Source organism: Saccopteryx leptura, chromosome 12 (genome assembly GCF_036850995.1).
Source record: "Saccopteryx leptura isolate mSacLep1 chromosome 12, mSacLep1_pri_phased_curated, whole genome shotgun sequence".
In the NCBI taxonomy this organism is placed as follows: domain Eukaryota; kingdom Metazoa; phylum Chordata; class Mammalia; order Chiroptera; family Emballonuridae; genus Saccopteryx; species Saccopteryx leptura.
Window position 1 is genome coordinate 34146492 of NC_089514.1, and position 27825 is coordinate 34174316.

General features: G+C 36.6%; 1 long non-coding RNA gene across 1 annotated transcript in view; it reads right to left on the reverse strand.

The window, feature by feature from the left end:
• LOC136384198 (uncharacterized) overlaps window positions 1–27825 on the reverse strand; it is a 211715-nt gene that overhangs the window by 123249 nt on the left and 60641 nt on the right. The window lies entirely within an intron of this gene.

Below are 27825 nucleotides of genomic sequence, written 5' to 3' on the forward strand. Positions count from 1 at the left end.
ACATTTCAGGCCAGAAGTAATTGGCATGAAATACTCAAAGTGATAAAAAGCAAGGACCTATAACCAAAACTACTTTACCCAGCAAGGCTATTATTTAAAATTAAAGGACAAAGAGCTTGCCAGAAAAAAAGAAGCTAAAAGAGTTTATTACCATCAAACTAGTATTACAAGAAAGGTTAAAGGGCCTGATTTAAAAAGAAGAAAACAAAACAAAAACAGAGGAGCACAGTTAAGAGGATAAAATGGGGGCTCTGGCTGGGTTGCTCAGTGGGAAGAGCATTTTCTGTAGCGTCAGGGTCATTGATTCAATCCCCAGTCAGAACACACATGGGAAGCAACCAATGAGTGTACAACTAAAATAGAACAACTAAGTGGAAGGAAGAGTTGATGCTTCCCTTTCTCTCTGTTTTTATCTCTCCCTAACCTTCTCTCTCACCCTTCTTCTCTCTCTCAAATCAATGGGAAAATTTTTTTTAATTTTTAAAATTTTTAAATAAAATGGCAATAAATACATACCTATCAATAATCACTTTAAATGTAAATGGCTTAAATGCTACAATAAAAAACACAGGGTAGCTGAATGGATAAAAAACAATACCTATGCTGCTACAAGAGACCCACTTCAGAGCAAAAGATACACACAGCCTAAATGTAAAAGGATGTAAAAAAGATACTCTATGTAAATGAAAAAAGAAAGAAAATCTGTAGTAGCAATACCTATATCTGGTAAAATAGACTTAAAAACTAAAGCTATAGTAAGAGACAAAGAAGGATAATATATAGTCATAAAAGGATCAATCCAACAAGAAGCTATTATCCTAGTAACATTTATGTTCCCAACATAGGAGTACCTAAGTATGTAAAGCAGATCTTGATGGACTTAAAGGGAGAGTATGACAGTAATACAATCATAGTAGGGCACTTCAACACCCCATTGATATCAATGGGTAGATCTTCCAGACAGAAAATCAACAAAGGAATGGCGGCCTTAAATGACACACTAGAGTAGATGGATTTTATTGCTAATATCAGAGCATTTTACCCCAAAGCAGCAGGATAAACATTTTTTTTCAAGTGCACATGAAACATTTCCTAGAATAGACCACATGTTAGGAAACAAAACAAGTCTCAATAAATAGAAGAATACTAAAATCATATCAATCTTCTTCTCTTACCATAATGGTATAAAACTAGAAATTAATCACAAGAAAAAACTGGAAAACACTCAAAGACATGGAGGCTAAATATCATGTTACTAAACAATGAATGGATTAAAAATGAGATCAAGGAAGAAATCAAAAGATACCTTGAAACAAATGAAAATGAAAACACAACAATCCAAAATCTATGGGACACAGTGAAAGATGTTCTAAGAAGGAAATCACAGCATTTACTGGCCTATCTCAAGAAACAAGGAAAATATCAAATAAAGTCTAACTTTATACTTAAAACAACTTGAAAAAGAACAACAAACAAAGCCCAAAGTGAATAGAAGAAAGGAAGTAATAGACAGCAAGAGAATTAAAAGAAATGATGTCTACAAAAATAAATAAATAAATAAATAAACAATAAAAAGATCAGCGAGACTAGAGCTGGTTCTCTGTAAAGAAAAGCAAGACCGAGGCCCTGGCCGGTTGGCTCAGCGGTAGAGCGTCGGCCTGGCGTGCGGGGAACCCAGGTTCGATTCTCGGCCAGGGCACATAGGAGAAGCACCCATTTGCTTCTCCACCCGCCCCCTTCTTCCTCTCTGTCTCTCTCTTCCTCTCCCGCAGGCAAGGCTCCATTGGAGCAAAGATGGCCCGGGCACTGGGGATGGCTCCTTGGCCTCTGCCCCAGGCACTAGAGTGGCTCTGGTCTCGGCAGAGCGACGCCCTGGAGGGGCAGAGCATCGCCCCCTGGTGGGCAGAGCGTCGCCCCTGGTGGGCGTGCCGGGTGGATCTCGGTCGGGCGCATGTGGGAGTCTGTCTGACTGTCACTCCCCGTTTCCAGCTTCAGAAAAATACAAAAAAAAAAAAAAAAAAAAAAGAAAAAGAAAAAGAAAAGAAAAGCAAGACTGACAAACCTTTAACAGGGATCATCAAGGATAAAAAAAAAGAGAGAGGACTCAAATAATTAAAATCAGAAATGAAAGAGAAATAACACCAAAGAAATACAAAGTATTGTAAAAAAAAATACTATAAACAACTATACACCAAAAATTAGACAATCTGAAAAAAATGGAGAAAGTCCTAGAAACATACAATCTTCCAAAACTGAATCAGAAACAATCACAGAATCTGAATAAACAGATTATAATTAATGAAATTGACACATTAATTTAAAAATAAATTCTGACAAAGAAAAGTCCTGAAACAGATGGCTTCAATGTTAAATTTTAACAAACGTTTTAAGAACTAACACCTTTGCTTCTCAGATTATTTTAGAGGAGGGAAGACTCCCAAGCTCATTATATAAAATCAGTAGTATTATGCTAATTCCAAAACCAGATAAAGACACAACAAAGAAAGACAATTATAGGCCAATATCCCTGATGAACACAGATGTTAAAATCCTCAACAAAATATTAATAAACCAGATGCTGTAATACATTAAAAAGATCATGCTCTGTGATTAACTTGGATTTATTCTGGGGATGCAAGGTTGGTACATTATCTCCAAATCAATAGATGTTATACACCACATAAATAAAAGATAAAAAACCACATGATAATATCAATAGATGCAGAAAGAGCATTTGATAAAATCCAGTACCCATTTTTGATAAAAATTCTCAGCAAAGTGTGAATAGAGAGGATATAACTCAACATAATAAAGGCCATGGACCTGGCTGGTTGGCTCAGTGGAAGAGCGCCAGCCCAGCATGTGAAAGTCCCGGGTTTGATTCCCAGCCAGGGCACACAGGAGAAGGGCCCATCTGCTTCTTCACCCTTCCCCCTCTCCTTCCTCTCTGTCTCTCTCTTCCCCTCCCACAGCCAAGACTCCATTGGAGCAAAGTTGGCCTAAGCACTGAGGATGGCTCCATGGCCTCTGCCTCAGGTGCTAGAATGGCTCTGATTGCAGCGGAGCAATGCCCCAGAGGGGCCGAGCGTCGCCCCCTGGTGGGCATGCCGGGTGGATGCCGGTCGGGTGGATGCCGGTCGGGCATATGCGGGAGTTTGTTTTCCTCCCACCCCCCATCTTCTCACTTCAGAAATAAAATAAAATAAAATAAAATAAGGCCATATATGACAAAACCACAGCTAACACTACACTCAATTGGCAAAAACTACAAGTGTTTTCCTTAAGATCAGGAACAAGACAAAAATGTCATCTTGCACCACTCTTGCTCAGCATAATACAGGGAGTTCTATCCACATCAATCAGACAAGAATGAGAAATAAAAGGCATTCAAATTGGAAAGGAAGTAGTAAAACTGTCATTATTTGCAGATGACCTGATACTGTATATAGAGAACCCTAAAGATTTCACCAAAAAATTACTAGAACTGAAAAATGAGTTGGAAAAGTAGCAGGATACAAAATAAATAGATACCAGTTTCATTTTTATATACCAATAATAAACTATCACATAGGGAAACTAAGTAAATCATCCTATTCACAATTGCTTCAAAAAGAATAAAATAAGTAGGAATAAACTTAAGGATATAAAAGACCTGTACTTGGAAAATTTAAGATACTGAAGAAAGAAAGTGAAGAAGATACAAATAAGTGCAAGCATATACTGTGCTCATGGATGGGGAGAATTACCACCATTAAAATGTCCATATTACCCAGGCAATCTATAGATTCAATGCAATTCCTATCCAGATACTAATGGTGTACTTCATAGAACTAAATTAAATATTCTAAAATTATATAGAACCACAAATGACCCTGAATATCCAGAGGCATTTTGAGAAAGAACAAAGTTGAAAGAATCATGCTAACTGATATCAAACTATACCACAAGGCCATAGTAATTAAAACAACATGGCATTAGCATATAGACAGATACATAGATCAGTGTAAAGAAAAGAGTAAGGAGCTCAGAAATAAACACATCTTTATGGTCAATTAATATTTGACAAAGGAGGCAAAAGCATACAATGTAGTAAAGATAGTCTATTCAATAAATGGTGTTGAGAATATTGGACAGGGAAGTGCAAAAAAAAAAAATGAAGCTAGACCACCTTCTTCCATCTGCACAAGAATAAACTAAAAATGGATAAAAGCCTTAAATGTTAGACTCAAAACTAGAAAAGTCCTAGGAGAAAACATAGGCAATAACATTTTGCAAGGCAGCTATGCTCACCACTATATCACCAATGCTGCACAGGCAGTAAAATTTTGGATATTTCTCATAGCAATATGTTTTTCTGATATATCTCCTTGGGCAAGGGAACCAAAAGAAAAATAAACAAATGAAACTACATCAAACTAAAAAGCTTTTGCAGAGCAAAGGAAACCATCAACAAAATGAAAAGAATAGTCACTAAATGGGAGGACATATTTGCCGATGAAAATCTGATAAGGGATTAATATCCACAATGTAAAATAACTATACAAGTCAACACCAGGAAGACAAACAATCCAATTTTTAAAAAATGGGCAAAAGTCCTGAATAGACAGTACTCCAAAGAGGGCATACAGGTGGCTAAATACATATTTTAAAATGTGCAATGTCTCTAATCATTCAGGAAATGCAAATTAAAACCACAATGAGATATCATCTCAAACCTACCAATAAATCAACAAACAACAAATGTTGACCAGGATGTGGAGAAAGAGAACACTTGTGCACTGTTGGTGGGAATGCGGATTGGTACAGCTGCTGTGGAAGCAGTATAGAATTACCTCAAAAAATTAAAAATGGAACTTCTTTATGACCCAGTGATTCTACTTCTGAAGAAACCTGAACTGCTAATTTGAAATAATATATGCACTCTTATATTCATTGCGGCATTATTTACAATAGCCAAGATTTAGAAGCAGCCCAAGTGTTCATCAGTGGATGAGTGAATAAAAATGTTGTGATACACTTACACAATGAAACACTATTCAACTGTAAAAATAGGGAAGTCTTACCCTTTAGGACAGCATGGATGAACCTGGAGATTATTATGCTAAGTGAAATAAACCCCTCAGAGAAATACAAGTACCATATCATTTCAATCATATGTGGAATCTAATGAACAAAATAAATTAACAAATGAAATAGAAACTGACTCATAGATAGAGAACAGACTGACAGCTGTCAAAGAGGAGGGGGATTAAGAGGCTTGGTAAAAGAAAATCAAACAAAAAAAAATCAGAGACAAATGACAGTAGGGTGATTATCAGAGGGAAAAGAGGGTTGGTGGGACCTAGAAGAAGGTAAAGGGGTGATGAATGGTGATCGAAGGATACTCGACTTGGGGTAGTGAACACAATATAATAGTCACATGATTTATTATAAAATTGTACACCTGCCGGATGGGCAGAGCATCGCCCCCTAGTGGGCTTGCTGGGTGGACCTCGGTCGGGTGCATGCGGGAGTCTGTCTCTCTGCCTCCTTGCTTCTCACTTAAAAAAAAAATAGTACTCCTGTATGCGAAAGCAATCAATGAAAAACTAAGATGCCGAAACGAAAAATTCATGCTTCTCATCTCTTCCTTCCTGTATGTCTGTTCCTATCTCTCTCACTAAAAAAAAATAAAAATAAAAATAAAATAAAATAAAAAATAAAAATACACCTGAGTCCTAATTTTATTAACTAATGTCTTCTGAATAAATTCAATAATTTTTAAATAAATAAATAAAAATTAAAAGATAAAATTTCTCTAAAATTATCACATTTTTTTTTCACCAAAGAAATCAGATAAACATCATATATATTTAGTAAAATGTCTTATTTCAAAGGTGACTTCTAGACCTGACCTGTGGTGGTGCAGTGGATAGTTGACTTGGAATGCTGAGCTTGCTGGTTGAAAACCCTGGGCTTGCCTGGTCATGGCACATATGGGAGTTGATGCTTCCTGTTCCTCTCCCCTTCTCTCTCTCTCTTTAAAAGTGAATAAATAAAATCTTTTTTAAAAATTTTAAAAAGGCAACTCTTCTAAAAATTTCAGAGATGTATTTATAAAATTTTAAAATACCCAAACACAACTAAATACCATATTGTCTTTTATTATCTTATGGTATTATGTTCTCCAATTTACATATTTATTAATAATGTATTTAAATCTTGATTTCTCAGAAAAACATCTTTGTGGTATCTCTGGATAATATTGATAGTATTGTTATAATTTTGTGCCCAAGATAAAATAAATCTGAAAGTAAATTTTGTGTATTATATCTAAAATTTACTCAAGAAACTTTTTAAGTTTTAATAAACAGGTACAGCCTGACCAGGCAGTGGCACAATGGATAGGGCATCAGACAGGGACACAGAGGACCCAGATTTAAAACCCCGAGGTCGCCAGCTTTAGCACAGGCTCATCTGGTTTGAGCAAGGCTCACCAGCTTGACCCCAAGGTCCCTGGCTTGAGCAAGGGGGTCACTCAGTCTGCTGTAGACCCCTGGTCAAAGCACATATGAGAAAGCAATCAATGAACAACTAAGTTACTGCAACAAAAAATTGATATCTCTCATCTCTATCCCTTCCTGTCTGTCTGTCCCTATCTGTCCCTCTCTCTGTCTCTGTCATACACGCAAAATAAATAAATAAATAAATAAATAAATAACAGGTATATTTCAGAATCATGCATTTCATTAATTATTCAATTTGTTTTACTTTTTTGAAAGTAAAATGCTTAAATGCAAAAATCATTTTCAAAACATGGTAAGAAATATTATTTGCTAAAATTCCCAATAGCTTAATATGCTATTTATATGAAGATACAAGATGGGAAAAAGTAGGCTTATAGTTGTTTGTGTGGAAAATAATACCATAATTAATAAATAATAATACAAGAAAAAACTCAGAATTGTAAACCTACTTTTGCTCTAATTTGTATATACTAATAATATATATGTGCATGTTTGTGTAGTATAATGTATAACATGTTATATAATACATACATATTTTGCATTATATGTACAGGGGTGAGCAAATTAGGTTTACATTTGTTTATATGGAAAATAATACAGGCCCTGGCCTGTTGCTCAGTGGAGAGAGCATCAGCCTGGTATGTAAATATCCTGGGTTTGATCCCAGTCAGGGCACACAAGAAAAGCAACCATCTGCTTCTCTTCCCCTCCTTCTCCCCTTCCTCTACCTCTTTTCTTCCTGCAGCCAGTGGCTTGATTGGTTCAAGTGTCACCCCGGGTGCTGAGAATAGCTTGGTTGATTTGAGCATTGACCCAGATGGGGATTGTGAGATGGATCCTGGTCAAGGGTCTGTCTCACTATTGTTTTTCCTTTCACTTAAAAATTAAAAAAAAAAAAAATAAGAATACAGGAATAAACTCTCATGTATTCATACCTGTAAACCTGCTCACCCCAGTATATTATATGCAGGTGTATATACATAATGTTCATATAGTATGTATAATAGATAATATATTATATAACATTATATAATAATAGATAATTAAATTATATATAATAAATATTATATATTTTGAAGTATCATAGAAATACATGTATATATAATTTTCATATGCCTTAGAATAGTTTTTTCCATGAATAATTATAAATTATCAGAAATACTTCAAAAGCTAAGTAGAATTAACAATTCTTACCAGTGAGTCAAAAATTCAATGAATTTTGATAAATGATTACACTTTTAGGCTTTGTGGTTGTAATAAATTACAGGTTGGAGCTGATGTCACATACTTCAATATCTTTAATAGCTTGTCATTTGATTGATTGTTACCTGTAGCTTTGAAAACATGAAATCAGATACATTTATATGAATTTTTATTTATCACATTTTCAAATGTACAGAGAAAAAAGTAATCCAACTCAAGTCATGGTTTGTCAAAATGCTTAAAAACAAAATAGAAAATAAGGGTTTATAATGTTTGGAAATTTTTTAAAGTTTTGTTTCCAGTTATTTATTTTAGTTATTAGCCTTTTTCCAACACAATCTAGAGTCAGAATAAATCTAATGGTTTTTCACTAAATTGAATTCCAAAGCTTTAAAAAAAAACCCAAAACCCGATAAAAATCATAAGGACAATATTTTGCTATCTCCCCCTCCTATTTAGGCCCATAAATAGTGGTTGACCCAAAAGGCAGAGGCATAAACATGACAGCCTTGTGGTATTTTTTTCTGAATGGCTCATATTTTTTTGGAGAGTGCTTTTATAGGCTAAATTACAGAATCATGGAATCATGGAATTTTTAGAACTTAAAGGAATTTTAACAATCACTAGGGTGCTGTTTAGTAAACTCTATCTTGAATTTCCAAAATAATACTTGAAATAGCTATTATGACTTCCTAAGAATATCCTCTCTCCAAAGGCTACTTCCTGTGTGTGCTAGGTACGTGGTAATGTACGCTCCATTACATGAGGTCTGGCAAGGATAACGTTGGTGTAGTGATGTAGTGATGGAAGTTAAAGGGGTTCCCAGCCACACATATTTATCTAACCATATCTAGATATTATTACCAGGGTAAGTTTACAGTGCATAAAAATACATGCCACTAACTAAAATCTGCATTATTTAGAAACTTTTCCTTAGTTTATCATTTCTAAAGATATACTATAAATTGTAATAGATTAGATAATTATTTTAGGGGGGAGTTTATGCATTACATTTCTTTTTTGTTTGTTTGTTTTGTTTGTTTGTTTGTTTGTTTTTCATTTTTCCGAAGCTAGAAACCGGGAGGCAGTCAGACAGACTCCCGCATGTGCCTGACTGGGATCCACCCGCCATGCCCACCAGGGGGCGATGTTCTGCCCATCTGGGGCGTCGCTCTGCTGCATCCAGAGCCATTCTAGTGCCTGAGGCAGAGGCCACAGAGCCATCCCCAGCGCCCGGGCCCTCTTTGCTCCAATGGAGCCTTGGCTGCGGGAGGGGAAGAGAGAGACAGAGAGGAAGGAGAGGGGGAGGGGTGGATAAGCAGATGGGCGCTTCTCCTGTGTGCCCTGGCTGGGAATCAAACCCGGGACTCCTGCACGCCAGGCCGATGCTGTACCGCTGAGCCAATCGGCCAGGGCCTGCATTACATTTCTATGACTCATTCAAAACCTTGTATTTCATATAGTAGAGACTAGATATTAGTACTTTATCTTTTGTTTTATTTTTAAATACTTTTGGTATCATCTGTCTCAAAAAAATAAAACAAATCTCTCGAGAAGCAGATGGGCTTCAAAGGTTTGCTTTTTATTTTAGTAGAATTATTAGAGAAAATTTAATTGTGCTTAAAGGAAATCCTCTCACTTAAGCCTCACAAAAACCTAGTCTATAAGTGAAGAGACTGTCTAGAGAGGGATAATAATTTAACCTATTTGTACAACTATTAAGGCACAGCACTGAGCTTCAAGACCAAATATGTTTGGTAAAGCCCCCTGTGAGGAGAACAGAAATCCAAAAGGATTCGTACATTAAGGCCATCCACTTTTCAAAGGAAAGATATAATTCTTAGAAAAGTTATGTCAAGTAAAAGATCTATATAACAATTGTAATTATTGTATTAAGAGGAAAATTATAAACTGTAATTAAAATTTGGAATGATTTAAACATGTAATTTAATCAAAGAAGAAAAGAAAACAAAATCATTTTTCACTCTTAATAGAATTTCTTCATTTTCAAAAAAGAAATGCTGAATTCCTTGGAATAAAAACAATATCTGAAAAACGTGCTTCTGAGGATGATACTGACTGTTCCTCTGAGATTTAGATTCCCCTAGTCTAGCTCTTCACTCTGAGAACATGTGGTCAAAATGGCCGTCCACGGAGAGGCGCATGCTTAAAGAGTCCCTGAATTCACATGCATTTCATGCACTTACTGTAGTCTTCAGCTTTGTACCTTCTCCTCAACTCTTACAAGCATGCACAGATTTAATAAATTGTTTCAAATCCTCTTTTCAAGCTCTTTTCTTCACATGATGATCTTCAATGTCTCAAGCATTTAGTAACCCTTATTCTCTCAATTCCATTGTCTTTCCATGGAGAACTGCAGATAAAACTTTCATCTTATAGATTAGCAGAATTTTAAATAGATTTCACCAACACTTTATACCAGGCGTCTGGAACCTATGGCTCACGAGCCAGATGTGGCTCTTTTGATGGCTGCATCTGGCTCACAGACAAATATTTAATAAAAAAAAAATAACGTTAAAATATAAAACATTCTCATGTATTACAATCCATTCATTTCCTACTGCTCATGTTCATGGTTGCAGATGGCTGGAGCCAATCACAGCTGTCCTCCAGGACAACACCAAATTTTTATTGGATAATGCCTAATGTACACGGGTCGGGTAGTTGTGAGGTCAGGAAGTAAACTTCCCTCCTTTTAATCAAGTAGTCAGCTAGCTAATTGCAGAAACCCTTTTGAGGAAGAAGATGGCTGAAAGAAAAAAAGATGAGTATCGTACTTTTCAGTAGGAATGGACAGAGGAATTCGCCTTTGTGGAGAGAGCAGGTTCTGCAGTGTGTCTAATATGCAATGATAAAATTGCATTGATGAAACGGTCAAATATAAAGCGGCACTTCAACACACGCCATACTACATTTGCATCGAAATATCGGGGGGGCGGGGAGCAGGAAGAAAGCATGTCAAGAGCTACTGTGCAGAGTGCAAGCTAGTCAGCAGCAACTCCGTGTTTGGACCCAACAAGGTGACTAGAATTCAGCTAACTTTGCTGGTGCTTTAGCAATTGTGAGAAATGGAAAGCCATTCACAGAAGGGGAGTATGCCAAAACATTCATGCTTGATATTGTCAATGGACTTTTTGATGACTTTTCGGATAAAGACAAGATAATCAAATGAATAAAAGACATGCCTCTGTTGGCAAGAACTGTTCATGATCATACCATTATAATGGCAAATCAAATTGAGGCAACACAAGTGAAGGACATAAATGCAGCACCATTCTTTTCTCTCACTTTGGATGAGTCAACAGACGTAAGCCATTTATCCCAGTTCAGTGTGATTGCAAGGTATGCTGTCAGTGACACACTACGTGAGGAAAGTCTTGCTGTTTTGCCTATGAAAGAGACAACAAGAGGGGAGGATTTATTCAAATCTTTCACTGAGTTCGCTAAAGAAAAAAATCTACTGACAGGATAAACTTATTTCGGTGTGTACTGATGGTGCTCCATGCATGGTGGGGAAAAACAGAGGATTCCTAGTGCTTCTTCGTGAACAGAAAAAGAGACCCATCCTAATTTTTCACTGCATGCTAAATCAGGAGGCGCTTTGTGCTCAGGTGTGTGGTGAGCTCAAGGTGATGTCACTTGTCATTCGGGTGGTCAACTTTAATGTTGCCCGGGCTTTAAATGATCAGTTTAAACACTGCTGGATGAAGTTGGGAATAATTATCCTGGTCTGCTTCTGCACAGCAATGTGCATTGGTTGTCAAAAGGGAAGGTGCTCAGCCATTTCGTGGCTTGTCTGAGTGAAATCCAGACTTTTCTTGAAATGAAAAATGTTGAGCATCCTGAGTTAGCTAACACTGAGTGGCTCCTTAAGTTCTACTATCTCATGGACATGACTGAACATCTGAACCAGCTCAATGTGAAAATGCAAGACGTTGGAAATACAGTCTTATCCCTTCAACAAGCAGTGTTTGCATTTGAAAACAAGCTGGAACTCTTCATTGCTGACATTGAAACAGGTCATTTACTATACTTTGAAAAACTGGGAGAGTTTAAAGATGCATGCACAGCAAGTGACCCTGCTCAACATCTTGATCTCCAGCAGCTAGTGGGCTTCACATCTAATCTCCTGCAGTCATTCAAAGTGCGCTTTGGAGAATTTCGTGAGCGCACTCATCTTTTTAAGTTCATCACCCACCCATTCACATGAATGTGCAGTGGACAGCGCTGACCTGAGTTACATCCCCGGTGTCTCGTCAGAGATTTTGAGCTACAAGATGCTGACCTGAAGGCCTCAGACATGTGGATGAATAAGTTCAAGTCACTGAATGAAGACTTGGAAAGACTTGCAGGACAGCAAGCAGAGCTGGTGAGCAAACACAAGTGGGGAGAAATGAAAAAACTTCAACCCGCGGACCAGCTGATTGTCAAAACTTGGAACGCGTTTCCCGTCACATACCACACACTGCAGAGTGTGAATATTGCTGTGCTGACGATGTTTGGCTCTACATATGCATGTGAGCAGTCTTTCTCACATCTAAAGTACATTAAGACCAACCTACGATCACGTTTAACGGATGGAAGTCTCAACGCCTGGCATGAAGCTTAACCTCACCACATATCAACCAGACTACAAAGCCATCAGCAAAACCATGCAGCAACAGAAGTCACATTAATGGTAAGAAGTACTTTATTCATCATTGGTTAGCAACAGCATAACAATGTTATTAAAAAGAATTCAGAGACTTATTGTACTTTAAAAGTGTTGGTCTTACATAAAATGCACACATTTACTTGTATTTAGTGTTAAACATATTGTACGGCTCTCACGGAATTACATTTTAAAATATGTGGTGTTCATGGCTCTCTCAGCCAAAAAGGTTCCTGACCCCTGCCTTAGACTCAGTCTATTCTTTTCATTTTATCTTTCACTAGGCATTTTCCTCCATCTTGGTGGAGGGGTTTTTAAGGTCACTGGATACATTTATTTTTATTTAAATATCTTGGGTCTTTCATTAAGAAAAAAGAAAGCTTTCCAGTGAAAATAAATAAAAATATTTATAGAATTTATGAAGTTCCAAAACATTTTAAGATTATATTTAGCTGCCAAAATTGATGGAACTTATAAGCTTGCATATTTTAGTACAAGGAAATTTCCACTTATTTGGGTCAACTTTTTATAAAGTAAATGATTTCGCTCCTGTCTACATTTAGCAATTTTTTAAAAATATTGTGTTCTCCTGGCACTTTTTAGTCTGATTGGCTAAAATTTCAATTATTCAATATTAAAGAGAAATTAAACTAACAGGAAAACTGATTGCATCTGAATTTAGCTATATTATATATAGCATACAAGTTTCATTCAATGCCCTCGGTTTAAGGTTGAATGCAGGAGCATTAAAGACTCAACTTTTTAATATGTATTACTTCTATCTCATTAACATACTATTTAATAAATTATAATTTATTATGCAGATGCAAAGACATGTTTATTTACATTCATTAAATCTAATTAACACTTCTCATAAAGGGTTTCATTATAGTGACTGTTATGAGGACATAAGAAAAACAATATTATTCACATTCTATTTTACAGTAAATAAGAAGTGCATATAATTTTTAAGAAATTTTTCTTGCTATTTAATCCTCCATCTCAACTCAAAAATTACCAGACTATATTTGCTAAAGTTTTCAGTTTTATCTTAGTAAGCTTCCCCTCTGCTTCCCAAACTCTACCCATACAGTGCCAATTCCTTAACAGAACCGTTTGTATCTGCTGCTTACAGAACTATTCACTTTTTAATGTTACATCTGACACAGTACACTTTCTTTCCTTTGGAGGTGATACCCTATTATTATATAATTATTACTTATGTCTACCTTCTCTTAAAATAATGGGTCCCTAAATGGAAGTTCACTCTTTTTTTATCTTTTCATATTCTCTACTTGATGCTTTATCTAGCACATAAAAATACATTTCCACCAGCCAATAAATTTCATGAGGACAGGCCTTTTGTTGTTTGTTCACTAATCTATCATGATCACCTGAAAAGTGCCTAGCACATGGGAAATATTCAATAAAGAAATGTTCATTGACCTTATAAAGTTATTTTTGAATTTGATTAGTTTATGAAATTAGTTTATTTGTCATCTATTTAATTTGAATTATTCTAAAGTGTCTAATCATGAAAATTATTATTTGTCTATTAGTTACCAAGAATAGTATAAGTGTATAAAATATTTCCTGACTTTAAGTGTATACCTCAAATCACATTTCCTTCATCAAAATAAAATAAAGAATCAGATTTGCAACTTGCTATTTAATCCTCCATCTCAACTCAAAAATTACCAGACTATATTTGCTAAAGTTTTCAATTTTATCTTAATAAGATTAATAAGAGAAAACAGGAGCTTGAGCAGTATAATGTCTGAAGGCCCTTCAAGCTCTAAGATTCTAAGATCCTTTTAACTAATCCCAATTGACATTTTTCCAGTTTTCACCCGTATCATTATACTTCATGCTCTTTCCTTAGCTTAGGATACCCTGCTGTCTTACTTTGCCTTTTCTCATCTTGATGACTTTTCAAGACCCAGCTTACTTCAAATTTCCAACAAGCCTTCATGTTCTCATTGATATTTCTTCCTTCTGATCACTTATGTCATTCTGTGAAGATTTATTAAAGCCATGTTAATGTATTATTTTGTTGGATATTAGTTTGTCCTATTTAACAAGTTTTGTATAGATACTAGTCTTACATCTCCAAGTAGATTATTATGCTCTTATAGAAGAGTCCATGGCTATGCTTCAGCATGTCTTATAGTCTTATTACATTTAGTAGTATTCTGGGCATTCTTTAAGTTCTTGTTGTTTTAAAAAGCACTCGATTGCTTGCTTAACAGATTTTAGAAGAAAACCTGTAATATTTGTACAATGAAAACATTCAGCCAAAATAGTTTTTTTTGCATAAGATCATAAAGCAAAATATGGCTAAAATTCCCATTCCGTTGATTATGCTAGAATTAGAAGTGTCTTTTATTATCTAATTCATACCCCTTGCTGTTTCTGAGACTCAGTTTTGTCTATAGAAAAGAAAAAGGCTTTTGGTGGGACCTCTGTATGTGCTCCAGTAGTGGGAAATTATACCATTGCAGATAATTCATTTTTCACTAAAATGGTATTTTTAAGGCCTAAGGAATAAGAAAGAGACCATGGTTCAAGGGAATCAGATTTTAATATCAGCTTTGTCAGGAAATCCCAGAATAACAAAACAAATACATTATAATGTCTGGGCTCAGCTTTTCTATTACATGTTTAATTCTGTATTATTCTCCTCACTTACTTCACAGATTAGTTTTAGATAAAAGGAAAATATTTTTTTAAAACCTTTGAAACAGGCCCTGGCCGGTTGGCTCAGTGTCGGCCTAGCATGTGGATGTCCTGGTTCGATTCCCAGCCAGGGAACACAGGAGAAGTGCCCATCTGCTTCTCCACCCTTCCCCCTCTCCTTTCTCTCTGTCTCTCTCTTCCCCTCCTGCAGCCAAGGCTCCATTGGAGCAAAGTTGGCCTGGGCACTGCTGAGGATGGCTCCATGGCCTCTGCCTCAGGCACTAGAATGGCTCCGATTGCAACGGAACAATGCCCCAGATGGACAAAACACAGCCCCCTAGTGAGCATGCCTGGTAGATCCTGGTCAGGCATATGCAGGAGTCTGTCTCTCTGCCTCCCTGCTTCTCACTTCAGAAATAAAAAAGAACTTTGAAACATGTAAGCAATATTAAAATGCCAGATTATTACTACTTTTGCTTGCTATTTTATCCTCAGTTCAATTGTGTCTTCCTTATAATCATACTTGTTATATAATTTTTTCTAAATATGGTAGAAGAAAATCCAACAGAAAAATTGTTACATAAATCTGGGACATTATTTTTCTCTAAAAACAGAAAGAGCCAGAACAATGGATATGAGACACATCTAAACTGTGAAAATACCTTGAATTTTAAAATGATCATTCTATTTTCTGAAAAAAAAATTTTTTTTTTGTATTTTTCTGAAGTGAGAAGCAGGGAGGTAGGGACATACTCCCACATGTGCCTGACTGGGATCCACCCAGCATGCCCACTAGAGGGTGATGCTCTGCCCATCTGGGCTGTTGCTCAGTTGCAACTGAAGCCATTCTAGCTTCTGAGGCAGAGGCCATGAAACCATCCTCAGTGCCCAGGGACAACTTTGCTCCAATGGAGCCTCGGCTGCAGGAGGGGAAGAGAGAGACAGAGAGAAAAGAGAGGGGGGAGGGTGGAGAAGCAGATGGGCGCTTCTCCTGTGTGCCCTGGCTAGGAATCAAACCCCGAACTTCCACACACTGGGCCGATGCTCTACCACTGAGCCAACCAGCCAGGGCTATCTCAATTTTTAAAATTGTTACAATTTGTAGATCAAAATTGTTTCTTATATTAAGGATAATTTTTTATAAAAAATTGTGTAGTCCTGGCCGGTTGGATAGGTGGTAAAGTGTCACCCAGTGTGTGGATGTCCCACATTCGATGCCTGGTCAGGGCACACAGGAGAAGCGCCCATCTGCTTCTCCACCTCTCCCCTCCTTCTTTCTCTCTCTCTCTCTCTCTTTCTCATTCCCTCACATAGCCAACCATGGCTCAATAGAGCAACTTAGCTTCCAGTGCTGAAGATGGCTCCTGTGGCCTCTACCTCAGGCATTAAAAAAAAAGGCTGTTGCTGAGCAGTGGAGCAAGGGCCCCAGATGGGCAGAGCATCGCCCCCTAGTGGCTTTCCAGGTGGACCTCAGTCAGGGCTCATGTAGGAGTCTGTCTATACCTCTCCTCCTCTCACTAAAAAAAAAAAAAATGTGTGGACCAAATATTTCTCTTTATTAATAACAGGCAAGGTTTTAAATAGATAAATTTAAAAATATGGTTAGATATATAGATAGGATAAATAAATTGAAGTTAAAATGTTTCTTATATATTACTAAAATACTTTTATTAAAGTAGTAATATGCAATTTGCTTTATTCTAAACACTAATAGCATCTAATTAGCAAAAGTATAGTCAATATTTTGAACATTTCATTTGGTAGTAGGCAGTATAGATAATTCTCCTCTATTAGAAAATAATCTACATACTCTTAATGTTAGACTTATAAAAACTTTTACTTTTTTCAAGAAATAACATTTTGGTCCTGAAGGTTTCTTAGGTTTATGATGCCATCTATTATTTTTCAACAGAAAATTTTAATCTTAATGTGCTCCTTAAATACTTAATTACATTTGTTACATTTGACAAAGTTATGAAAACTAATGTAATAATTGCTTTGACAAAAGGTTTATGTTAATATTCAAAAACATAGTATATTGAGAGAATAATTATAAATCAATTATAGGATTTGCTTTTGTAACTAATCATTTAGAAACCCATTAACAGAAGGTTCTGTAAGCAGATGAAATACTGTACATGACACTGAATGTTTGGTTACTATAAATATGGGATTGGAAAGGCTTTATGGACATTTTACTACATTTTAACCAAACCCCTGCAGTCCATTTTCTATCAGTAAAACGACTAGGAGTTTACACTTGTAGAGTTTTAAGAAATCCAGATGGACCACATTACCATTTGGCTATTTGAGCAGTATGAAAACGTAACCTTGTTCTCACAAAAGTATACAGTTTTATGTTAGTGTTAAGTGCTTTAATATCTCTAAACTTTTAAGTTAATTCAACCTGTTCAAAAAAGAATATTCTATTCTGCTGTCATATGAGAATTGCTTGGACTCATGAGCATACTGGCCACTTTGCCAATAAATAATAGAACCTAATCCTTATGAACAGTCAGCAGCATCATGATGCCATGTTAGGTATGTGAAGTTGACTCTTTGACACACCATCAGAAGTACATGGACTTCCATTTGTTTTCTTGGCAATGGTCATAAATTTCAGTCAATTCTTCCCTTTTTTTTCCAGTCCATCCTTCATATGACCTGAGTTTTCCATGTGCATTTTAGTCGCTGTTGTTACAGATACAGTAAATCCAGCTATACGGAGGTAACAGAGTTTGTTTTTAGTTCACCAGCCCTTACTTTTATACATTTAATTTCTTCTGCTTATTCAACCTTTAGATATTCTCTCAAGAAATGTTCTCAGGATAGGAGATGGTGACTGTATTTACATTTCAGCATAACAAACATATGCAAGCCAACTCCCCAGTGGTATTTTCTTTTATGGCAATTGAACAAAATCTATTAAAATAAAGGACACCAAAAGGTATCTCTTTCATATCAGGTACAAATAGGCCGATTGTGAAGTCCAGTTTCAAGGAAGGACAGACAGACCTTTTTATTACTCTAACATGAACAGTATGTAGGGATGCTTTTATATCCAAGTTTACTGGAAATAAATTCAGTTCATGATTGTTACTTGGTATAATTAAAAATAGCATTCCATTTTATTCTCAAAAATGTCTCAGATTGAATAATAAATTATACAGTTATTTAACCCTATGGAAAACCTTGAGAGTAATGGCGGGGTAGGAAGCGATACCGATAAATCTCCCCCAAAACTCAACAAGATCTTCAACCAGAAACAGAAAAACCTATCCTTGGAGCCTCCAGATGCTTCGCAATACACCCGAAGATATGGTCGAGTGAAAAATTGGCTAAATATATAACCAAACCCCAAAGGAATTAGGGAGTAAGAAACGCTCCGCCTTCCTCACTAACCTAAACAGGGCGGCTTTCTCTGGTAACTGTGAATATAGAAACTGAGGCGGGCAAAGGGGGTGAATAGATCCAGGCCGCGGCACAAACGGCCGAACCAGGCTGTGGCACGGAGATCCAAGCCGAGGAAAAACTGATCCTGTGGCAACCCAGGCAATACAAGCTAACACTCGCGCCAAACCCAAACAAAGAAAGACAAGCGGGGCAGCCATTTTACCCGATCTCCTGGTCGGTGCGCAGTTAGTGGGCGAGAGATTTCTTCCTAAGCCCCGGAAGTGGGTGCCCGTGTTACCCCACAGAGAGGCAGAGTCAGAGGCCTTTCTGTGGGCCGAAAGCAGAAACTCTGGGCAGCCCCAGCGCCCTGGGAAAGCCGCGCACGGGAGGGAGCGAGAACTAATTCCAACGGTGGAAATTTTCCGTGCTGGTGGGGGTTTCACTCAGAGGGAAACGCGGCCGGCCTCATATCCTGGTCTGCGCGCGCAGATAGTGAGTGAGAGATTCCTCCGAGTGCCTCAGCAGTGCACGCCCGTGTTATCGCACAGAGGGGCAGAGTCAGGGGCCTTTGTGTGGGCCAAAGCGGAATCTCAGGCCGCCCCAGCGCCTTGCAAAAGCTGCGCACGGGGACAGAGCGAGAGCCAGTTCCAACGCTGCAACTTTTCCATGCGGTTGGGGGTTTCACTCAGAGCGTGAGACTGCTGGCCAGATATCCTGGTCTGCGCACGCAGATAGTGAGCGAGAGTTCCCTCCAAGCGCCTCGGAAGTGGGCGCCCGCCTGTGTTACCGGACAGAGTGGCAGAGCCAGAGGTCTTTGAGTGGGCGGAAAGCCCGCCTGATTATGCTAGCAGCTCTGACTGACTGAGCCTTACCCAGAGCCCTGTGCTGAGTGGAAATAGAGTGGGGAGTTGCCAGCTCTTTGAGCCTCTTACTATCCAGGCAGAGGCAGCAGCAACCCCATAGCTGGATTATCAGGCTACTAATTGAGGAAGGAAAGACTAGGAGAAAGGCTCCAGGAACATGGACTCTCTCACTGTCGGAGCCTATAAATGCTAATGAGCCTCGACTGCCAACGAGACTAAAGCACAATACATGACATTGCCATAGAGACTTATCAACTGCAAACCTCTACCTGAGCATGCCAAAGGGGCAGAACCCGGGGTACAGAGTCACCGACCAGGAAGAGGGAGAGAAAAGAAAAAGCAAGAAGATAACCTCTCAAAATCAAGAATAATCTGCAGACTTTATAACCTATCCCATTTTATTATATTTGTTCTTTTGATTCTCTTATCTTCATTCTTGATACTTTTTTTCCTCCTCCAATTTGGCCGATTAACTCTCTGCCGGTCTTACTCTCTCCTCTCCTTGAACTACACTATCCATAAGTGTTACATCTCCCATTATCTTTTCTCTCCTCTTCCTTTCTCTCTATGAGGGTTGCACTCCAAAACCCTTAACTCTCTCTCTCTCTCTCTCTCTCTCCTTTCTTTTTTCTTCTTTTAGTGGTTCCCTCTTTTTTTTTCTCTCTCTCTTTCTTTTCTCCCTCTATATTAGTTTCTTCCTTTCTCCTTTACATCTCCTCTCATTCAAACCTCAATAACAAACAAATTATCTTATCTGGGACTCAAACTTATGTTTGTGGCATTTTGGGGGGTTTTTACTTCACCTTTTTAACTCACTAGCAGTGTTCCCATCCCTGGCTCTCCATTTTATCTAGTTCTTGTTACACTAAATACAATAGTAATTTTTTAAATTGTCCCCCCATTTTTCCGTTTTCCTATTATTCCTCTCATCATAACTCTTAGAAAACCAACACCTAAAAGCAAATCATTTTATTCTTGACCCAAATTTTTTCCTTATTTGCTTTTTGTGGGTCCATACCCACTTTTTTTTCTTTTTTTTTTTTTTTTTTTTTTGCCCCTTTATTACTTTTCCTCAATTCAGGCCCTCCATCACAGACATTGTTTGTTATAATTCACAGTTCACCACAAGATTTTCTCAAGAAAGAGGGGAAAGGAGAGGAGAGGAAAAAAGGAGGGGGGGAATAATTTCCTTTTTTTAAAATTTTAATTTTATTTTATTTTTCTTTATTTCATTATTAATTTTAAAAAAAAAACAACTCTTTTCGATTTTTTATTTTTTTGTTTTTTTTTTACTTTTTATTCTTTATTAAATCTCATTAATACTATCAACAAAACCACCCTCAGATGCCATTAAGGAGGAGAAAATCGAATATCATGGATACAAAAGAAAGAGAGGTAACACAGCTAGATGAGGAAAAATCTATGGAGAAAAAATTTAATATATTGGAAACCTTGGAGCTAAATGACAGAGAATTCAAGATAGAAATCCTAAAAATCCTCCGAGATATACAAGAAAACACAGAAAGGCAATTTAGGGAGCTCAGAAAACAACTCAATGAACACAAATATATGTCCAAGGAAATTGAAACTATAAAAACAAATCAAACAGAGATGAAAAACTCAATTCAAGAGCTGAAAAACAAAGTAACAAGCTTAGCTAATAGAACAGGTCAGATAGAAGAGAGGATTAGTGAAATAGAAAACAAGCAACTTGAGGCACAACAGAGAGAAGAAGAAAGAGGCTCAAAAATTTAAAAAAATGAGATAGCCCTACAAGAATTATCTGACTCCATCAAAAAGAATAACATAAGAATAATAGGTATATCAGAGGGAGAAGAGAGAGAAAATGGAATGGAGAACATACTCAAACAAATAATAGATGAGAACTTCCCAAGCCTGTGGAAAGAACTAAAGCCTCAAGTTCAAGAAGCAAACAGAACTCCGAGTTTTCTTAACCCCAACAAACCTACTCCAAGGCATATCATAATGAAATTGACACAAACCAACAGCAAAGAAAAAATTCTCAAGGCAGCCAGGGAAAAGAAGAATACAACATATAAAGGAAGGCCCATTAGATTATCATCAGATTTCTCAGCAGAAACTCTACAAGCTAGAAGAGAGTGGACCCCAATATTTAAAGTCCTGAAAGAGAGGAACTTTCAGCCACGAATACTATACCCATCAAAGCTATCCTTCAAATATGAAGAAGAAATAAAAACATTCACAGATACAGAAAAAATGAGGGAATTTATCATCAGAAAACCCCCACTCCAGGAATTACTAAAGGGGGTTCTCCAATCAGATACAAAGAACAAAAAAACAGAGCCACAAGTAAAAGCTCCAAGAAGAACACAATAAAACCAAATTTAAACTGTGACAACAACAAAAAGAAAGAGGGGGAGAAGATGGAGATTAACAGTAGCAAAGGACGATGGAGTGCAAAAGTACTCACAAAATAGTTCGCTACAATGAACAGGGTAGGGACCCTTTTCATTACTCAAAGGTAACCACCATTGAAAAAACCACCACAGAAGCACATGAGATAAAAAAGATAGCAACAGAGGAAAGATGTATGGAATACAACCAAATAAAAACAAAAGATAGAAAAACAAAAGAGAAGGATCAAACAAGACACAAAACTAACAGAAAGCAAGATATAAAATGGCAATAGGAAACTCACAAGTGTCAATAATTACACTAAATGTAAACAGATTAAACTCACCAATAAAAAGGCACAGAGTAGCAGAATGGATTAAAAAAGAAAATCCAACTGTATGCTGCCCACAGGAAACTCATCTAAGTAACAAGGATAAAAACAAATTCAAAGTGAAAGGCTGGAAAACAATACTCCAAGCAAATAACATCCAAAAAAAAGCAGGTGTAGCAATACTCATATCGGATAATGCTGACTACAAGACAGCAAAAGTACTCAGTGACAAAAATGGCCATTTCATAATGGCTAAGGGGACACTGAATCAAGAAGACATAACAATTCTTAATATATATGCACCAAACCAAGGAGCACCAAAATATATAAGACAGCTACTTATTGATCTTAAAACAAAAACTGACAAAAATACAATCATACTTGGAGACCTCAATACACCGCTGACGGCTCTAGATCAGTCATCCAAACAGAGAATCAACAAAGACATAGTGGCCTTAAACAAAACACTAGAGCACCTGGATATGATAGACATCTACAGGACATTTCATCCCAAAGTGACTGAGTATACATTTTTCTCCAGTGTACATGGATCATTCTCAAGAATTGACCATATGTTGGGCCACAAAAACAACATCAGCAAATTCAGAAAAATCAAAGTTGTACCAAGCATATTTTCTGATCATAAAGCCTTGAAACTAGAATTCAACTGCAAAAAAGAGGAAAAAAATCCCACAAAAATGTGGAAACTAAACAACATACTTCTAAAAAATGAATGGGTCAAAGAAGAAATAAGTGCAGAGATCAAAAGATAAATACAGACTAATGAAAATGACAATACGACATATCAGAATCTATGGGATGCAGCAAAAGCAGTGATAAGAGGGAAGTTCATATCACTTCAGGCATATATGAACAAACAAGAGAGAGCCCAAGTGAACCACTTAACTTCCCACCTTAAGGAACTAGAAAAAGAAGAACAAAGACAACCCAAAACCAGCCGAAGAAAGGAGATAATAAAAATCAGAGCAGAAATAAATGAATTAGAGAACAGAAAAACTATAGAAAAAATTAATAGAACAAGGAGCTGGTTCTTTGAAAAGATCAACAAAATTGACAAACCCTTGGCAAGACTTACCAAGGAAAAAAGAGAAAGAACTCATATAAACAAAATCCAAAATGAAAGAGGAGAAATCACCACGGACACCGTAGATATACAAAGAATTATTGTAGAATACTATGAAAAACTTTATGCCACTAAATTCAACAACCTAGAAGAAATGGATAAATTCCTAGAACAATACAACCTTCCTAGACTGAGTCAAGAAGAAGCAGAAAGCCTAAACAGACCTATCATTAGAGAAGAAATAGAAAAAAACATTAAAAACCTCCCCAAAAATAAAAGTCCAGGCCCTGACGGCTATACCAGCGAATTTTATCAAACATTCAAAGAAGACTTGGTTCCTATTCTACTAAAAGTCTTCCAAAAAATTGAAGAAGAAGCAATACTTCCAAACACATTTTATGAGGCCAACATAACCCTCATACCAAAACCAGGCAAGGATAGCACAAAAAAAGAAAACTACAGACCAATATCTCTAATGAATACAGATGCTAAAATACTAAACAAAATACTAGCAAATCGAATACAACAACATATTAAAAAAATAATACATCATGATCAAGTGGGATTCATCCCAGAATCTCAAGGATGGTTCAACATACGTAAAACGGTTAACGTAATACACCATATCAACAAAACAAAGAACAAAAACCACATGATCTTATCAATAGACGCAGAAAAGGCTTTCGATAAAATACAACACAATTTTATGTTTAAGACTCTCAACAAAATGGGTATAGAAGGAAAATATCTCAACATGATAAAGGCCATATATGATAAACCATCAGCTAACATCATATTAAATGGCACTAAACTGAAGGCTTTCCCCCTTAAATCAGGAACAAGACAGGGTTGTCCACTCTCTCCACTCTTATTTAATGTGGTACTAGAGGTTCTAGCCAGAGCAATCAGACAAGACAAAGAAATAAAAGGCATCCATATCGGAAAAGAAGAAGTAAAGGTATCACTTTTTGCAGATGATATGATCCTATACATCGAAAACCCCAAAGAATCCACAAAAAGACTACTAGAAACAATAAGCCAATACAGTAAGGTTGCAGGATACAAAATTAACATACAGAAGTCAATAGCCTTTCTATATGCCAACAATGAAACAATTGAGAACAAACTCAAAAGAATAATCCCCTTCACGGTTGCAACAAAAAAAATAAAATACTTAGGAATAAACATAACAAAGAATGTAAAGGACTTATATAATGAAAACTATAAACCATTGTTAAGGGAAATCGAAAAAGATATAATGAGATGGAAGAATATACCTTGTTCTTGGCTAGGAAGAATAAATATAATCAAGATGGCTATATTATCCAAAGCAATATACAAATTTAATGCAATTCCCATCAAACTTCCAATGACGTTTTTTAAAGAAATAGAGCAAAAAATCATCAGATTTATATGGAACTATAAAAAACCCCGAATAGCCAAAGCAATCCTAAAGAAAAAGAATGAAGCTGGGGGCATTACAATACCTGACTTCAAACTATATTATAGGGCCACGACAATCAAAACAGCATGGTATTGGCAGAAAAATAGACACTCAGACCAATGGAACAGAATAGAAAGTCCAGAAATAAAACCACATATATATATAGTCAAATAATTTTTGATAAAGGGGCCAACAACACACAATGGAGAAAAGAAAGCCTCTTCAATAAATGGTGCTGGGAAAATTGGAAAGCCACATGCAAAAGAATGAAACTGGACTACAGTCTCTCCCCCTGTACAAAAATTAACTCAAAATGGATCAAAGATCTAAACATAAGACCTGCAACAATAAAGTACATAGAAGAAGACATAGGTACTCAACTCATGGACCTGGGTTTTAAAGAGCATTTTATGAATTTGACTCCACAGGCAAGAGAAGTGAAGGCAAAAATTAATGAATGGGACTACATCAGACTAAGAAGTTTTTGCTCAGCAAGAGAAACTGATAACAAAATAAACAGAAAGCCAACTAAATGGGAAATGATATTTTCAAACAACAGCTCAGATAAGGGCCTAATATCCAAAATATACAAAGAACTCATAAAACTCAACAACAAACAAACAAACAATCCAATAAAAAAATGGGAAGAGGATATGAACAGACACTTCTCCCAGGAAGAAATACAAATGGCCAACAGATATATGAAAAGATGCTCATCTTCTTTAGCTATTAGAGAAATGCAAATCAAAACGGCAATGAGATACCACCTCACACCTGTTCGATTAGCTATTATTAGCAAGACAGGTAATAGCAAATGTTGGAGAGGCTGTGGAGAAAAAGGAACCCTCATACACTGTTGGTGGGAATGTAAAGTAGTACAACCATTATGGAAGTAAGTATGATGGTTCCTCAAAAAACTGAAAATAGAACTACCTTATGACCCAGCAATCCCTCTACTGGGTATATACCCCCAAAACTCAGAAACATTGATACGTAAAGACACATGCAGCCCCATGTTTATTGCAGCATTGTTCACAGTGGCCAGGACATGGAAACAACCAAAAATCCCGTCAATAGATGACTGGATAAAGAAGATGTGGCACATATACACTATGGAATACTACTCAGCCATAAGAAATGATGACATCGGAACATTTACAGCAAAATGGTGGGATCTTGATAACATGATACGAAGCGAAATAAGTAAATCAGAAAAAACCAGGAACTGCATTATTCCATACGTAGGTGGGACATAAAAGTGAAACTAAGAGACATTGATAAGAGTGTGGTGGTTACGGGGGGGAGGGAGGAATGGGAGAGGGAAAGGGGGAGGGGGAGGGGCACAAAGAAAACAAGATAGAAGGTGACAGAGGACAATCTGACTTTGGGTGATGGGTATGCAACATAATTGAACGACAAGATAACCTGGACTTGTTATCTTTGAATATATGTATCCTGATTTATTGATGTCACCCCATTAAAAAAATAAAATTATTAAAAAAAAAAAAAAAAAGAAAACCTTGTCCACAGAGAGACCTAGATTTTGCCCACAATAGGCTATGAGGATGAACATAAGCATGAATAGGCAAATATGCATATTTTTTAGTTTTTTTAAATATATAACGTTCTTACTATAATCATTAATATCGAGTTACAATATTTTCTGTTTATGTTAAATCTTTACTTATCATTTTTTTCCCTAAATGAAGGAAAGAGTAAATTCAGTGTCACACATCAGAAAATGCAAGTCAGCATACATATTCTGGTAGAAGACAACCCACTATCTGGTATCTGTTTCAAATCCCTGCAGGTGAGATGAGTGTGGAGATGATGGCCGAGAGACTGTTCGGCTCAAGATCCAGGCCCCAGTGGAAAACTAAAAATTGCAGTTGTTCCAATGAGACCAAAAAGCTTTATCTGTTCCAAAGAAATTCATTGATATTACATTTGTCATTATTTTTAAAAATATTTTTTAAAAAACAGTCAGAAACATATAGACCCAATTAATAAAATCCTTAGAGGAATGGAATGTTTCAGAAACTCAGTAATAGAATATATTTTCAAAACATGTGTTTTTTGGTCACTGGTTCTAATTACAGTCACACCACATGTCATATTTTTGCTGAAAATCCATGACATAGTAGCTGATAATCTCCATAGGCAGTTCAGATATCAGAACAAGTATAAAGATCATCTTGTAGACTTAAGTAAGGTAAGTCAAACATTTCACAATAGTTTAGAGTGCTGTGGTGTCTTTTCACTGAGATTTTTCTCAGTTACCAGGTATTATTTTTATGAATAAAATTACAGAAAATGTAATTGAGAAAAAAATCACATAGATAAAGATTTAGTTATTTTTTGCCTGACTAGGCAGTGGCACAGTGGATAGAGCATGAGCCTGGGATGCTGTGGACCCAGGTTTGAAATCCCAAGGTCCCTAGCTTGAGTGCGGGCTTGTGCAGCTTGAGTGTAGAATCACAGACATGACCCCATGGTCGCTGGCTTGAGTCCAAGGTCGCTGGCTTGAGCAAGGTGTCACCGGCTCTGCTGTATCCCCCCCCCAGTCAAAGTACATATGAAAAGCAATCAATGAACAATAAAGAATTGATGTTTCTCATCTTTCTCCCTTCCTGTCTGTCTGTTTCTGTCTGTCCCTCTCTCTGTGTCTCTCTTTCTCTCTCTCTCTCACTTAAAAAAAATTTAGTTATTTTTGTTTAGACTTCATGACAAGGCAGGCCCCCAAAATATCGTAATCATTTTAAAGATAATAATACAAACCGTTATTACATACAGCAAACAATGAAAAGGGTATTATTTTTTCTTAGATCCACATCAGCAATAAACATCCCTCAAATGAAGTTTCTTAATTATGAAAATAAAAATCAGTAATAAGTATTTTTCTGTTGCTGATAACCCATTATAAATACATGTAAGTCACAGGCAACAAAAAAGGAGTTCTTGAGCCAGTTCTAATGATCTATTTTTTAAATACCATCCAATATACACTTTAAAATATGATCTTTTTTATAAAAGTATAAATTTTAGGTTTTTAAATTTAATTTAATCTTTAGATAGAACGTGCTTTCTTCAATTTAAAATAGTCCTTTACAAGTCTTACTATTCTTGTACTCGATCCTCTCTGTCTCTGTTTAGTTTATCTGCCTGTGCTAAATGTACTCAGCTGCCACTCACATAGTGCCCTCCTTTCCAATGCTGGCTGGAAACTTCCTACACAATTGCTTTCTCATACTTTCTTATAACTACAGAGGCCAGAAAA